Genomic DNA, 15,256 nt, shown 5'->3' on the forward strand with positions numbered 1-15,256 from the left:
AAATGAAGAAAATGACTAAGATCTATATATATATATATATATATATATATATATATATATATATATATATAGATATATATATATATATATATATATATATATATATATATATATATATATATATATATATATATATATACCAAGGGGTTTACGGCCACCTTGAGTTTACGGTTGTAAACTCCAAGGTCTTGGCCGTAAACTCCTCTCTTGAGGGCTTAAGGCTTGTTTGACAGTTTCTAAGTTCAACTGACACACTTATTCACTCAATCCTTTGATGTATTATAGTACAAAATGCTCAAACGGACTCCAAACTATGCTAAAAGTTAGCAGGAGTAAGTTTGACTTTCATTGAAGTGCTTGACTGTAGGGTTTATACAAATGGAAATTTCGGGTTCTCACAAAATCCTATATTTTCTAATGTATGACAATAGTAGCTTTGGTAGAAACATAACACTTGTGTGTAAAAGTCTCATTGGGATAATCAAAACATAGTTGATTGTAAAACCGAAGGTGAAATCTATATATATACGTTTCTGGTATATTCTAGTGTGTCGTTATAACCATATTGATGTGACGGAGTGCCTGTTATGACGTTCTTCAGGCGTCGGTTTTGCTCAAGACATTTGTCACCCTAGACTGGCCGGTCTAGCTGTAGCGAACAACGAAGGTACGGGGTGTTAACCCCGTATAGATCTATACACAAATTCCCACTCTCCCTGCAGGAGAATCTAGTTATAACTCTTATAGGACTTCAAGCGTACAATATTGTATGGATATATGTAGTGTGAAGATTTGTCTGACTAGAATACTAACCGATCTTTGAGTCTAACGTGAAAACCATTATTTACTAAATAAATAATAATAGTTGTAGCCGTAACTAGATATTTCGTTTCGTTCGTTTCATTTGATGAAATCAATCCACTTTGCAATATTTATCATTATGACTCGATATTATCAAATCCGACAAACAACCCTTTTTCCCTAAAAAAAAATACTATGTGTGACTCAATATGTCGGAAAAATGCCAAGTTGCGATTTCTATATATATATATATATATATATATATATATATATATATATAACTTTGACTTGTGTGAGTTCATGATATCAGCTTTATGAAATGTGAATTTTTCTGTCGTAAAGGCTTCATTTGTATATTTCTTTGGTGAAATTATTTATCAATAATTATAAATAATCCATAATAGTTTGCAAATAGTCACAAAGTTCCCATTTTTGAAAATTACTAGAGATAGAATCAAGTTTTCAAGGTCCCTTTTTATAACTTTTATCTCTAGACATGAAAGCATAGATAAAGGGGTTAAGTTGGACACACCTAATAGTTGAGAGGCTCTTTTGTACACAAGGTATCCTTTGTTCTTTATAAAGTTGTGAAAACTTACATTCATGAGAATATTACTAACATAATACTTTAATAATATTTCACACACACACATCCAGACATACGTATACATGCAATTATTCAAGTATTTAAACAAGATTTGACTTGTACTCTCCCCCAAAAACACTAAAACATTGTAAAAGGTGGGGTATGAAGCTCACCTTGGTTAGATTGTTGGGTGATTTGAAGAGTGATGACGAAGTTTCCAAGCTCCAAAACTTGGAAGATTCTTAAACCTTTAGAGGATTCTAAGAACAATTTTTGTGTGTAAATATAATGAAATCTTAGAATAATGTGAAAAATAATTATTCAAAGAGGATAAAATACTTACCAAAGAAATCTGGAAATTTCCTTTGATGGGATGAACTTGAAGCTTGAAGGAGTATTCTTAGGAGTTTACTGAGTGTAAATGAGAGAAGTGGAACTTGGGGAGGAAAAAGGAGTTCACATATCTAAAGGGGATGATAAGGGTGACTTGACACTTGCATGGAGGGCTGGTGGGTAATGCTTATTATCCATGGGCAATGTGTGTTTAACTGAGATTTCCATGGGAAAATAGGGGATTTACATCACATCATAAAGTCAAACCCCTTTATCCTCTAAAAACCTCTTTAAAAATCTTGGGTATTATTTTATATAAATATGTTTAAAATAATTAATTTTGGCATAAAATAGGGGTTTAAGAGGTTTAGGACATGAAAAATACGAGTCTGGAGGAATTCCCGACGTCAAAATATCTTAAACTGAAGAAAAAGTTCGAAAATGACAAAAATCTGGAGTGGAATCATGTTACTGCGAGGGTTCGAAAGGGCTTGAGAAGGATTCCTGAGTCATTCTTCAAGATCCGGAGCAAAGGAGTGCATTTCCGAAGCCGTTTGCTCAAATCTGGAGGTTCGGATCGAAGATGTGAAACCAGCTAGGCCTTCCGAAGTGATGCAAGGCGAGGTCTTCCGGAGCTCATCCTTCCGAAGTGATGCGAGGTTCTCCGAGGCAAGGGAAGTTCTAAAGTTTGATTCCTCCTGGCTCCTTAGAAGGCATTCTGGACAAGAGGTTTAGGACCAAGAGGGTTCCGGACAAGAGGTTTAGAACCAAGAGGGTTCCGAACAAGAGGTTTAGGACCAAGATGCTTCCGGACCATGAGGATCCTTTTGGGTTTTCTCCTTCGGTTTTGGGCTGTTTTCGACTGAGGAAGGTACATATAGAGATTTGGGAGAGATTTCACATACTTGGAGAGATTTAGGAGAGATTTCACATACTTGGAGAGATTTGGGAGAGATTTCACATACTTGGAGAGATTTGGGAGAGATTTCACATTCTTGGAGAGATTTGGAAGAGATTTCACATACTTAGAGAGATTTGGGAGAGATTTCACATACTTGGAGAGAGAGTGGGAGAGATTGAGGGAGACATTATCGGGAGCCTTTATTAATGTTTTTCTTCGTAGAGTAAGGACTTTAGACTTAGTTACATCCTATTTTGACTGTTAAACACCCCCGAAGGGTACTTAATAGTACTTTATAGAGTTGCTACTTCCCTAAATCAGATTAGGGTTTTAAATTTTGAACATTTGGGACTTTCAAGTGTTACTTTGCATTAGGATTTACAATTATACATTAGTAAACATAAAGAAATCCGTAACATATAACACTATTTGGGTTGACCAGGTTGACTTGTTGAGCTTGACTTGACTTTGACTTGACCAAAAGATTGCCGGTTGTCACAATATGTTACAGCAAATATGTGACCTTCGAATCTACTATTTGTAACTAGAGAGGAGGTGGTACAAGTGTTGTGTGGAATTGTAATGCATGATTCTTGGTACACATTTAATTACACTTTATTCGCTTTTGTAGAGCTACTCGACAAGTTGGGAGCCCCAAACTAGTCGAGTAGAAATCAGATTTGACGCGGGATCTTAAGTCACCTACTCGACGAGTTGAGGGTCTTGATTTGACGAGTAGGGCTGCCAGGATGAAACCCTAATTTCGGGGTTTTGCACCCTATTTAAGCATCTTAATCCCCACCCCTCAGCTTCATTTATAGCCTCCAATTCCCAAACCCCAATCCATGAAAACCAAGTGCTTTTCTTGAGATTGTGAGCCATTTTGAGTGATCTTTGTGTGTTTTTTAAGCTTGTGGAAGAAGAAAAAGCTAGAGGGATCAAGAGGGAAAGAGTAGATCCAGAAACTACACATCTTTTGCTACATTATCGGGTAAGCAACTCCCAACCTTGCTCAATTGTTTCTTTGATTTCTTCTTTTCATCTTTATAAGGGTTTTGGTCCATGTAAGCTAGCATGTGAAGAATGGACGACCCAAGTGGGTATTCTTCCAAATCTAGGATCTTGAAGGACTATTATGGTATAAAGGTGCAAACTTTATGCCATAGGAGTCCCTATGCAAGCCATAGAGTGTCATTTTGGCCCTTTTTAGCCCAAAAGGTCATGCATGGAAGTAAATTCTAAGACTTTACGTGTTCATTTGGTATCTAGGACATAGATCTCAATTTTCATGCTTTGAGATGGAGTAATAAGGCTTTTGGACAAAGATCTATGTCCTAAAGAAGTAGGGTTTCAGCTAAACCCATTAAGATGGGTTATTAACGGGTAAAGTTGGAAACTTTACCCCTAAAAGGGGAATTTCCAGCATATAGATGAAGTTTGGACTTTGGATCTGAGAGTAGAGGCTTAATCTGTTAAGATGGACCAAACAAATAGAGGAACTTGTCGACTCCATACGGGAACTCGACGAGTTGGGTCGTGTTGTCCCGTTTCAGTTTAAGATAGAACTCAATGATTGTATGAAGGGTCAACAAGTTAATTCGCGAAATCATGACTATAAGCAGCCCGATAGAACTCGACGAGTCGGGGGACGACTCGGCGAGTTGGGTCGCGATGTCAGGACAGTTGAGTTAAAGAACTCAGCGAGTTGAGCCAAGTATACTATGAAGCATGTTTCACCATCATTGTGCAAGTTAGACCATCCAAGTCCTTGATGGACCAAGTATGCTATGAAGTCCTCTATGATGCTCAAGATCGTTCAAGGATGCTCAGAAGTTGGTGTTGCTCAAGGATTACACCATGTCGTATCACCATGATGGATGTTGGGCCATTAGTGTTCATGATGCGACACTTATACATCATGATGCTCCACAATGACACAATGTGCTCCATCATGTGTATTCCTGATGCTCATGGGTTGTATGACATGGAATAATGTTCTAGAAGATGTTGCATGGCGGAATATGATTAGTTGTCACCATTCATGGGCCTATGGGCTAATGGACTTGGCCCATTAGGATTTTATGTCTGATCCTTCAAGTATAAATAGGGAGTATGTAGAGTCATTTATAGGATATTGTGTATTGTATCCTTAGTGAGTAGAATGAATCTCTAGTGAATTGTACATATAATCTCTGTTTAAGAACTCTAAAAAAAATATGTCACACCCCAAACTAGAACGGCGAAAATGTTTGCGGGCGGATGTCGTGATGTATAGTATCATAACAAGGAGTATAATAGTGACCAAAGTAAACACAACCAACATATATATAATCTAAAAGATTACATTGTTTCATGAGTTACTTGTTTCCATCTAAATTACAAAATGATGACAAAATGAGTTTTTAGCTGATGCCTTAGCGTCCCGTCCTGGAAGCTGATGGTTACCTGTTTTAGTGATTTCCTGAGAATACAAGTAGTTTTGAAAAAGTGTCAACAATTAAATGGTTGAGTTCATAAGAGTTTGTACAAATGTAAGCCTTTCCGTGTAAAGTAAATGTGTTTGTTTCCAGAAAATCCTATATTTTCTATAAAATGAAATGTGGTCTTAAATGTTCCAAGACTAAAATGTATAAATTTTTTGTATTCAAAGTTTGTAAAATGTAGCTTTAACTTGCGAAAACCATTTAAATGTACATTATCCCCGTAAACCAAAATGTATTGTTAATACCCCATGTGAGTTATTATAACGATAATAACGACTAGTTAGCCTGTGACGACATTCTTCAGACGTTGAAATGTTATGATATTTTGCACCCCATACCTGTCGGTCTAACTATAGTTAACAGTTTAGGTGCAGAATTGTCAGTCCCGTACAGTTCAATGCACAAGTATCATGCTCTCCCTACAAGAGATTCTGATTAATAATACAAGACTTATGTTATGTACTTAAAAGTACGATGAAGCCAAATGTCTAACAAAATTCGTATCAACTGGTTTACATATGAAAAATCCCTTTTTCGTGTAAATGTATGTATTACCCATTCATATGTTTATATAATGTAATAATAATCATAATTTTATATCATTACTTTTTTGTCCCAAAAAGGGTAAAATAGCGTGACTATTCCACAAACTATACCTATTATAGTTTGTAAATATATGTTCCGTCTAAAAAAACTTTACGTTTTAACAACTTTGCATGTAAAACTTTATAATTTTGGTAGTAATGTTATTTTACGTTTTTAGCATTTTCACAAAAAAAACGTATATAAAATATAAGAAAACATGCAAAACGATTTGTATATTTACACAAGTATTCTTGTGCCCCCCCCCCCATAAAACATAGAAAAATCTTAGAAAATGTGGGGGATATGAAATCACCTTGTTTGTTTTCCTTGATGAGTGGAAGATTTTGGGTGAGGAGTTTCAAGTCAAGAACACTTTGAAAGAAAATTGGAGATTTGTTGATCCTAAGGACATTAATACATGAATATGTGGGTAACATCTTCAAGATTAGTATAGAGATTTTAGAACTTAAAAGGAAAATGCTTACCAAGAGATCCAAGAACAATCTTCGGATAATCCTTGCTAGAGAGAGTTATGATGGGATAATGAAGAATGAAGCAAGTGGGGTGTTGGTTAGGAGGAGTTATGAGGGGATAAGAATTGGCCAATGAGGCTAGAGAAAGTGACATAAAGGTGCCTTGGAAAAGATGGAAGAACCACTTGTGTTAATACTTTATGATTAAAATAATATAACATCTTTTAAATTTTCTGATATTATATTATGGAAATGTGTTTTAAACCTTCAAATTTGGCATAAAATAGGAGTTTAGAGGGTCTCAGTTAAGAAAAATATGAGTTTGATGGAATTATCGACGTCAAAATCTCTTAAAATGAAGAAAAAGTCAGAAATGGCCGAAAATATGGAGTGGAGTTCAGAATTACAAGGGGTCCGGAGTGGGTTAGTAGGTCCGGAATGGGTGTGTTTGTATTCAAAGGTCTTCCTAGAGGGTTCGCTTCCGGAGTGGACCATCTTCCGTGAATGCGAGACTTCCAAGATGTGAGATACTTTGGCGGCTGATTCTTTCAGAGCATGCGGAGGTTCCGAAGTCAGAAGTTCCAAAGTCAGCAGATGTTCTGGAGCCAGTTTGTCTGGATGAGAAGGTTGTGAAGCTACATGAGGTGTTGTTTCAGACCAAGAGGGTTCCGAACTAAGTGGAGAGGCTCCGAGAAAGAATAGTGTATTCCGAAATGAGCTTGTTCCTCTCAGTTTTCTCCTTCCGTTTTGAGCTGTTTTCAACAAAGGAAGGGATGGGATGGTACACTGAGATACGAAGAGTAATGTTGTACTCATTCAACTACTTACAGACTGAAGTCTTCAACCCTGTTTACAAAGCAGGAGAATGTAAGGGTAGTTTGGTTGTGACGAGTCGAAGCTGTTTGTGTACTCTTTGTATGGTCTGTAACATATTTTACTAGGGCACGTTTGATTCGAAGCTTAAGTGTTTTAGCCTTAGTATATTTTTTGTATGCTTTATGTATCCTATAAATAGGATAGTTTACTAGAGTTAGAGAACTTGAACAGAATTGTCTATTCTCTCTGTAAAAACTCTTAAAGCATATTTGAGATGAAGTAAAGATTTTATTTACAGCATGATTCATAAACATTTACTCTGATTCATTTCATTCTTGATTCTTTGTTCCATCAACTTATAATGAATCAGTTCATATATTGAACTTCCATTAGTTTAAGTCTAAATACTAATCCGTTGGATTTAGTTCACTTAAGCTACTTCTCTGATACTATGATTGAAAGACCCACACTTTCAGAATTGAAACATTATTACACCAAGTTACTCCAAAACATGCTACATGCATATTTATAAACAATGTTTTACATTGATAATTTGATTACAAAAAACCGGATACAAACCGACTAAGTTTTAGTATATTACATAACTACCCAGGATATTATAGTTTTATACATACATAAACACTAATTACAATAGTAATAGTATGATCTATTCAAAATCTTCCATCAGTATATGACTATACTAGATCTTTATTTTATGTAATTGTTAAACACTGAGAGGGTAAGCGGTGACGCTTAGTGAGTTCAATGATAGATACAATATAACGTTATGCCATATATATACTTCAATATGGCAAAAGCAAAGAGTAACAAGGAGCAACAAAGGTATATGTGAAATCATGTTACAAGCTTTCTATATCAATCAATGATTTGATTCAAGGATATACAATCAATGAGACATAACAATTTCCATACTAGATATACATCAATAAAGCTTCTGCCCAAATGCCACATAATACATACACTTTCTGATTAAACATTTTGGTAGATTTCAGGCTTTCAGCCCTATCTAACCTTCTGCAAATGCCATAGAGGTAGAAGTCATTCTCTTAACAGGCATGCTCTACACGGCCAGAGGCTACATACCAATACCACTATGAATCTAAGTCCTTTCAATGATCACATGGAAAAAGGTACAAGTTTGCTATCATTAATAGCAAAAATAATAACAACGAAAAATCTCATAGCATATAGAACACATAACATACAATTGTTCCTATATATTGAACTCACCGTGAATTAACTGGAGGATAAAATAGTAATTTGGGCAGCACTTCGTTACTAGAGTTAACTTTCTTTGATGAAAACCGGGAGATTTATTTAAAACCAGGCCACGCGAGGGTTGAGCTTCAAACCGAAAATATAAATTTCCCAGGCTCTTTGGGCACTTCAGAATGTCTTTTGGGTGTTGGGTATGATCTCGAGGCTGTGGGGGAAGTTGGAATGGTAAAAATATGAATTTAGGGGTGAAAGATGTGAATTTTCCAAACTTACCCATGAGTTCTCGCACCTCCCTTTATATAGGGGAGGCTTCGGACCAAGGAGAGAAGGAAAGAGCACATGGCTCGCATGCGTGGGAGGCAGGTGGCGACCATGCGAAGGGGCATGTAGTGGGCATGTGGGACCAAGACATGTAGAAGGCATGCGTGAGATTCTTATTGGACCGAGCCTTCGGTGCGAGGAAGGAGCGACACGAGTCGAAGGCTAGCCTCGGATGAATGACCAATTCGGACATGTGGCACGTAGAGAGCAAGAATGACGTGGCCAAAGTCTGACCATGCCAAATTGCTCGGATTTTGGGTTTTTTCTCGAATTTTGTTCCCCGAACTTCAAAAATCCATAACTTTCGCATACGACCTCTGTTTTTTGACGTTCTTTATATGCATGCGTAGGTTAAATTATACTCTACAACTTTCGTTTAGACTTTGTTGGCTAATTTTTAATTTATTTTTAATATGATTATTTTTAACAGACCGGGACAGTAAAATCCGTTAAAAATTCATAACTTCTTCATCTAATGTTCGTTTTCGTCTTTCTTTTTACCGTTGTACTACTACTGACGAGACCTTCGATTTTCATTTAGGTTGTGTCGGCTAAAAATCACTGAATGTTTATTTCGAGTTTTTTGCTATCTAGTCCTATACCGAAACTTACAAAAATCATCACTTGCTCATACAAAGTTTGATTTTGACGTTCTTTTTATGAAAATTATCGGCTTAACGAGTACTACGACTTTCATTTTGATCACTAAAGCTGAAAAGTAGTTTATCGACAACTCACTTTTTACGCTAAGTAGTGTTTGTCGGTTTCGTCGCGAATCTTCGGTTGGTCATAACTTCTTCGTTATAACTCGGATTTTGATGAGGTTTTCACCTAAATGTTTCTAACTAGATACTTTACAACTTTCAATAATAAAATTTTACTTATTACAAATTTTATATTTTCATGAAATTTCAATATTTGACATTTGATTGGAATCTCATACGACTTTCAGTATTTTCCGAGTGATTCTAAACATAGTTTTACTTCATTTCTAGTAAAAACTATATGTTAGAACTCAATACTCAAAAACATATAATATTATTCATTTTTAAACAAAACATGATAACTGAACGTGTATGTTACAAATGCCTCCTCTTTTTGAGGATTTCATCCCTGAAATTGCAACGATTTAAACAAATGGGGATATTTTGCTCTTATCTCATTCTTATTTTCCCAATCATAATTTGGGCCTCTATGATTTTTCCACTTGACAAGCACCGACTCGACTTCTTTATTATGCAATTCAGTCGTTCTTTCATTTACGATTTCTTCAGGTTCTTCTACATATCGTAATTTATTATCCAGTTTCACCTCGGATAACGGGACCGCTTCATCATATATGCTCAAACATTTATGAAGATAACTAACATGAAACACATCTGGAATACCTGCCAAATCTTCCGGCAATCCCAAGCGGTATGCTTGTTTACCAATTATCTGGATGATTTTGAAATGACCAACAAATTTGGGACTCAATTTTCCTTTCTTCCCAAATCGTATAATTACTTTCCATGGGGATACTTTTAGCATTACAAAATCACCCACCTGGAATTTTATGGGTCGTCTTCTCTTTTCTGCATAGGACTTCTGTAGATCTTGGGCTGCTTTCATTCTTTCTCGTACGATTTGAATCTTGTCGGTGGTGTCTTAAATCATTTCAGGGCCTCCAAGGATTTTCTGTCCTATATCACGCCAACATAATGGAGTACGGCATCTATGGCCATATAGTGCTTCATATGGTGGCATTTTGATAGAAGCGTGGTAACTGTTATCATATGAAAATTCGACAAGAGTAAGTATTTGTCCTAGTTACCACCGAATTCCAAGACACTTGCCCAAAGCATATCTTTTACATTGTTTTACATCATGTTTATGTTTTCAAGTTTACACAAAAGAAACATTAGTAAGCAAATTTCCAAAACAAAGCAAATTAATCTTGAGTCCATGATTCATAACCTTCTTATTGATTTCTTGAAAATACAAATCGTTTGAAAAAACGTCAACATGAAATATGTTGGTGAGTTCATTAGCATTTTTGTATAAAACTTTGATGATAGTTTAGAAATCCAGAAAATCCAATATTTACTTATCAAAATAATTGTGAGTCTTGTTTCAATTCGAGTATAGTTGCATGTTTGTCTTAGTTCATTGTTTTTGAAATCGTAATAAATTGTTTCTCCCAGAAAATCTGTCACACCCCAAAACCAAGAACGGCGAAAACGTTCTGGGGTGGAGGACGTCATGTAAAGTATCACAACAGTGCAAAGTAGTAAACAAGCAACAACATCATCCATTGCATTAATACTAAAATTTTAATACATGTGTGTTCTTTCATAGAATAAAACACCATAATAAATAATCAAAATAAAAGACGAATCTTGACTGCTCCGTCTTCTCAAAACCTGGTCATCGTACCTGTCCACTGGTGACCTAAGAATACAAGTTATTTTGAAAGTGTAGATTAGCATAAAGCTAGTGAGTTCATAAGTATTTTAGTGTCATTGATTTGTAAAGTTTTGAAGAAATGACTTGTAAATTTTCAATGAAAAAGTTTGTATAAGTATGAAAACCCTAGAAAATCTCATATTTCCTACTAGTATAAAATGTAGTCTTCTACCATGACCTGACTGTTTAGAAGGTTTGCTTCTCTGTAAGAATGAAGGTTTTTCCCATGTACAACTATTATTATCAAAATATAGTCTATCTCAATGTTCATGTGAATGTGTCACAAAATAAAGGTAATAAGGAAAATTATATAATCATTGAAATCGTATCAAAATATATTCTACCTCATCGTTTATGTGAACGTGTCACAAAATAAAGGTAATAAGAAATTGTATCCATTTGTCTAGGATAAACACGATGCGGTAAATCACCGAACAGTACAACCGAGGACTTCCGTCGATGTGCAGTTTCCCACTGTAGCTAACAGCCGGGTGTAGGATGGTCAGTCCTATAATATGTAGTGTATGTATGTACTAGTGTAGTTTATGTCTTCCATGATCCTCATCATAGTAAGTTCTCTAGTATAGTATATAGTATGTATGAATAGTAAGTACTAGTGTATGTTATCTCTGTCTAGTGGGTAGTATGTTCTCTCTGACTCTCATTATAGTATGTTTAGTTGTATAGTGTAGTGTATGTATCGTTTATAGTGTGTATTGACTCATGTATGAACTGACTCTTTGTATGTTACATTGTACTAGTAATAGTAAGTAGTATACCTCTAAACTATACCTCTTATAGTTTACTAGTAATGTATGTATATGAATGAACGAAAGTATGCCTTTGCTACCCAAAGGTACTAAACTAACCGATAGAACTTTTATGTCTACATATATACATAATATGTAACTAATATTTAGACGACATTAGGACAAATATCTGATAACCTAAGGCCACATCCAAACAAGGAAAAGGAATTAAAGCCAGTTAACAGTCCTAAGTCCTTTAAACATTACCTACATAACTATACATGTATAGGCATGGATTTGACAATATAAAAGTTTAAAAGAATTTTTGTAAAACATTTGAAGAGTTTAATAATAAAATCGATGACTTGATGTCAATTTATAAAATGATTTAAAACCAGTTTGTTGATATTAACAATTTAAAGTATAAGAAATCCATTTGTATGCTATCTATTAATCACATTTGATTGATATAATAACTAGTATGATTCGAGTTGTATTCCCCCCCCCCCCATAAAAGCATTTAAAAACATTTAAAAGGTCGATTAAGGGGTATGAACTCACCTATAATGACTAGTTTGACTGGAAGTGTTGGATAATGTGCTAGGTGTCAAGTGAAGACTTGAACACACACAATGATCCTATTAACATATAAAGACATATGTATACATCTAATTAGTGGTTATAACACTAATTAAGTAAGTATAAACACCCTAGAACATGGAAAACACTTGGATTTAAGTGTTATAAGAACTTAGGGTTGCATCCAAGGGTTGTAAGGCATTGCTATTGAGTTTACCACCAAGGGTTTACGACCCTAGTGGGTTTATGGCCGTAAACCCATGGTAAACTCCCCGAATTCATGTGTTAAGGTCCTTAGCTCAAATGTGAAGGGTTCTAATTCACGTCCCAAGCCTTATGAAGGAATTCAGGGCATTTATGCACCCTCTAATAGAGTTTATAGCCTTGGGAGATGCCTTGTCCATAAACTCCTTCCATTCCAGATTTCTTCATGTTTATAAGGCTTAACCAAGTTCATTCTAGTATACAACAAGCTAGGATAAGAGTATTTACAATACAGAACCTTGTTTGGGTGTTTAAGGTGTTGGGTTTTGAGCATTCTAACACTCCTATGGTGTACATGCAACCCTATAAACCTTGGATCTATGTTTTCTCTATAATACATGCAAATAAGAACTTTCCAAGGCTTTAATCCTAACTAGCATATTATGAAGTTCTTATACTACAAAGTACTAGTTACATGACATACCTTTTGATGTAGCTTGATGTCTTCAAGCTTTAAGAGCTTAGCCCCAATAGTGTGGAAGCCTCAAATGGAATCACAAATCACCAAAACACCTTGGAAGACTTTAGAGAATATGGATACTTCGTTCTCTCTAGTGAAATTGACTAGCCCTTCTTAGTGTACCACACTAGTGCCAATTTCACCAACCAAGGACATCTTTATATAGTGTGGAGGATTAGGGTTAAACCCTAATACCCATGACCTTTCATTTCCTAGGATCCATGGGGTTAAGCACTCCATGGACTATCCTTGAAAGCTTAGCCCAACCTAAATGAACTTGTCCCATTCCATATATATATATATATATATATATATATATATATATATATATATATATATATATATATATATATATATATATATATATATATATATATATATATATAAGAGTCCATATTTAATTAGTTCCTTTTGATCACTTAATTAATTATAAATTAATTCTTGATCAATACTAATTAAATAATACGATTCCATATTAATATATTAGAAATTATAATATATTAATATTAATCATAAACATACTATTCTCAAAAGATTATCCATATAAATTGTGTCGGTGAAGTGCAACCCAAATGGACCATGCCGGGTCGGGTCAAGTACATACCAAATATAGTTATGGACTTAGACATCAATCCAACAGTCTCCCACTTGGATAAGTCTAAAAATATTATTGTGTATGACTTCAAACCTAAATGGCAATCGTAGCTATTATAGCCGCTGTCGAACTCTGATCTTGTCAACGAACTTGTCCATTAGATAAGGGATCATATATTCCTCCATTCTAGATATCATATGGACTGTGACATGGATTATAATCATTATATCTGTCCATTTGTTGTTTCCCGATTTCCGATTTATGACGACTGACTAACTGAACAAATGAAATCAGTCCTGGCCCGGCCGAACACTTCCATTTGTCATCATCAAATCATCGAGGGGCCCAAAAATATTGCTTTTATCCCCAAGGTAAAAGGAATGGATAAACTTCGAATCATATGGCTTGTTCTACTACTTGTTGAATCATACGCAAAGACACGTTCTATAACACCGAGTTACCAAATGCGTTTTCATGGAATCAATGTACTATCAACTCATAGTAACAACTCATATCTCTAGGTTTGAAGAATATAAGATATTATCGTCTCATGATCACTCGTGAGATAATCCATGAATTGATTCCAATGAGTGCGGGTTGAATCCAATACTCAGAACTTATAAGCACTCATGAGTGTTGTAGCCCTTTGTCCAACACCTTAGACCTCTACAATCCAACCCATGACAGTCTTAATTCATATCTACTTCCAACATATGACCGACTGTGGATGGTTTGAATAACTTAGTCATTCCGGAAGAATAACCTAGTTTATTCGGGAAGTCAAAACATGCATAATGAAACACAAGAATAATTGAATCCAATATGGTATCAAAACCTATGAACATAAATAAAACACCTTTTATTTATCACCATATGATTACAGATTATTCATTGTAGACTGTTTCTGCTATCAACTTTATTCTTGAATTTAAAAACAATAGTTGTCCCATGCTCCAAACATGTACACTATGTTTTCTAAACACTTGTCATGCCACACACCAAGTATGCATACTCTGTTTGTCTGTGATCTTTACTTTGTGAACTAGATCAACTGAACATAACTTCAATGATTCTCTTTTCACACTCCCAAATCCTTACTGCAAATGCAAGAATTCCAAAGGAGATCAGCTCCTTGGGAACATCCTTCTTGCATTAAGTTTCCTAATCTTAAACAGATCGAAAATTCTAACTTTGAAACATTTCCAGATTCCATTTTGACTATCACTTCTGAACAAGAGTTGCCTCCTTACATATTATGTCAATATGGTCCTTCCAAAATTATCACTATACTTCCAACTGTCTTTGAGCAACCAATCTTTGGTAAACATTAGATTGTCCCCGACAATTGTTTAATCCTTTTAGTCATATCCAGTTCTAAACCTTTTCCCTTCTTAATGCCCCAGGCATTTGGAAAATTTTAGAAAGGATGAATATAGCACATATAATCGATCCTATATCCGAAGCATATGGGAAACGCTTCTTGATGTCTCACATAAAGACTGAACCAGTCCTTTGCTATACTATTACCATTTCAATTTGCCAAGTTCTCATAATTCAGATTATGAAAAGGTATGCCGTAATCATAATCGAATTTTAGAACGCAAATAATGGACCCAGATACAGAAT

Source organism: Lactuca sativa, chromosome 5 (assembly GCF_002870075.4).
Source record: "Lactuca sativa cultivar Salinas chromosome 5, Lsat_Salinas_v11, whole genome shotgun sequence".
In the NCBI taxonomy this organism is placed as follows: Eukaryota; Viridiplantae; Streptophyta; class Magnoliopsida; order Asterales; family Asteraceae; genus Lactuca; species Lactuca sativa.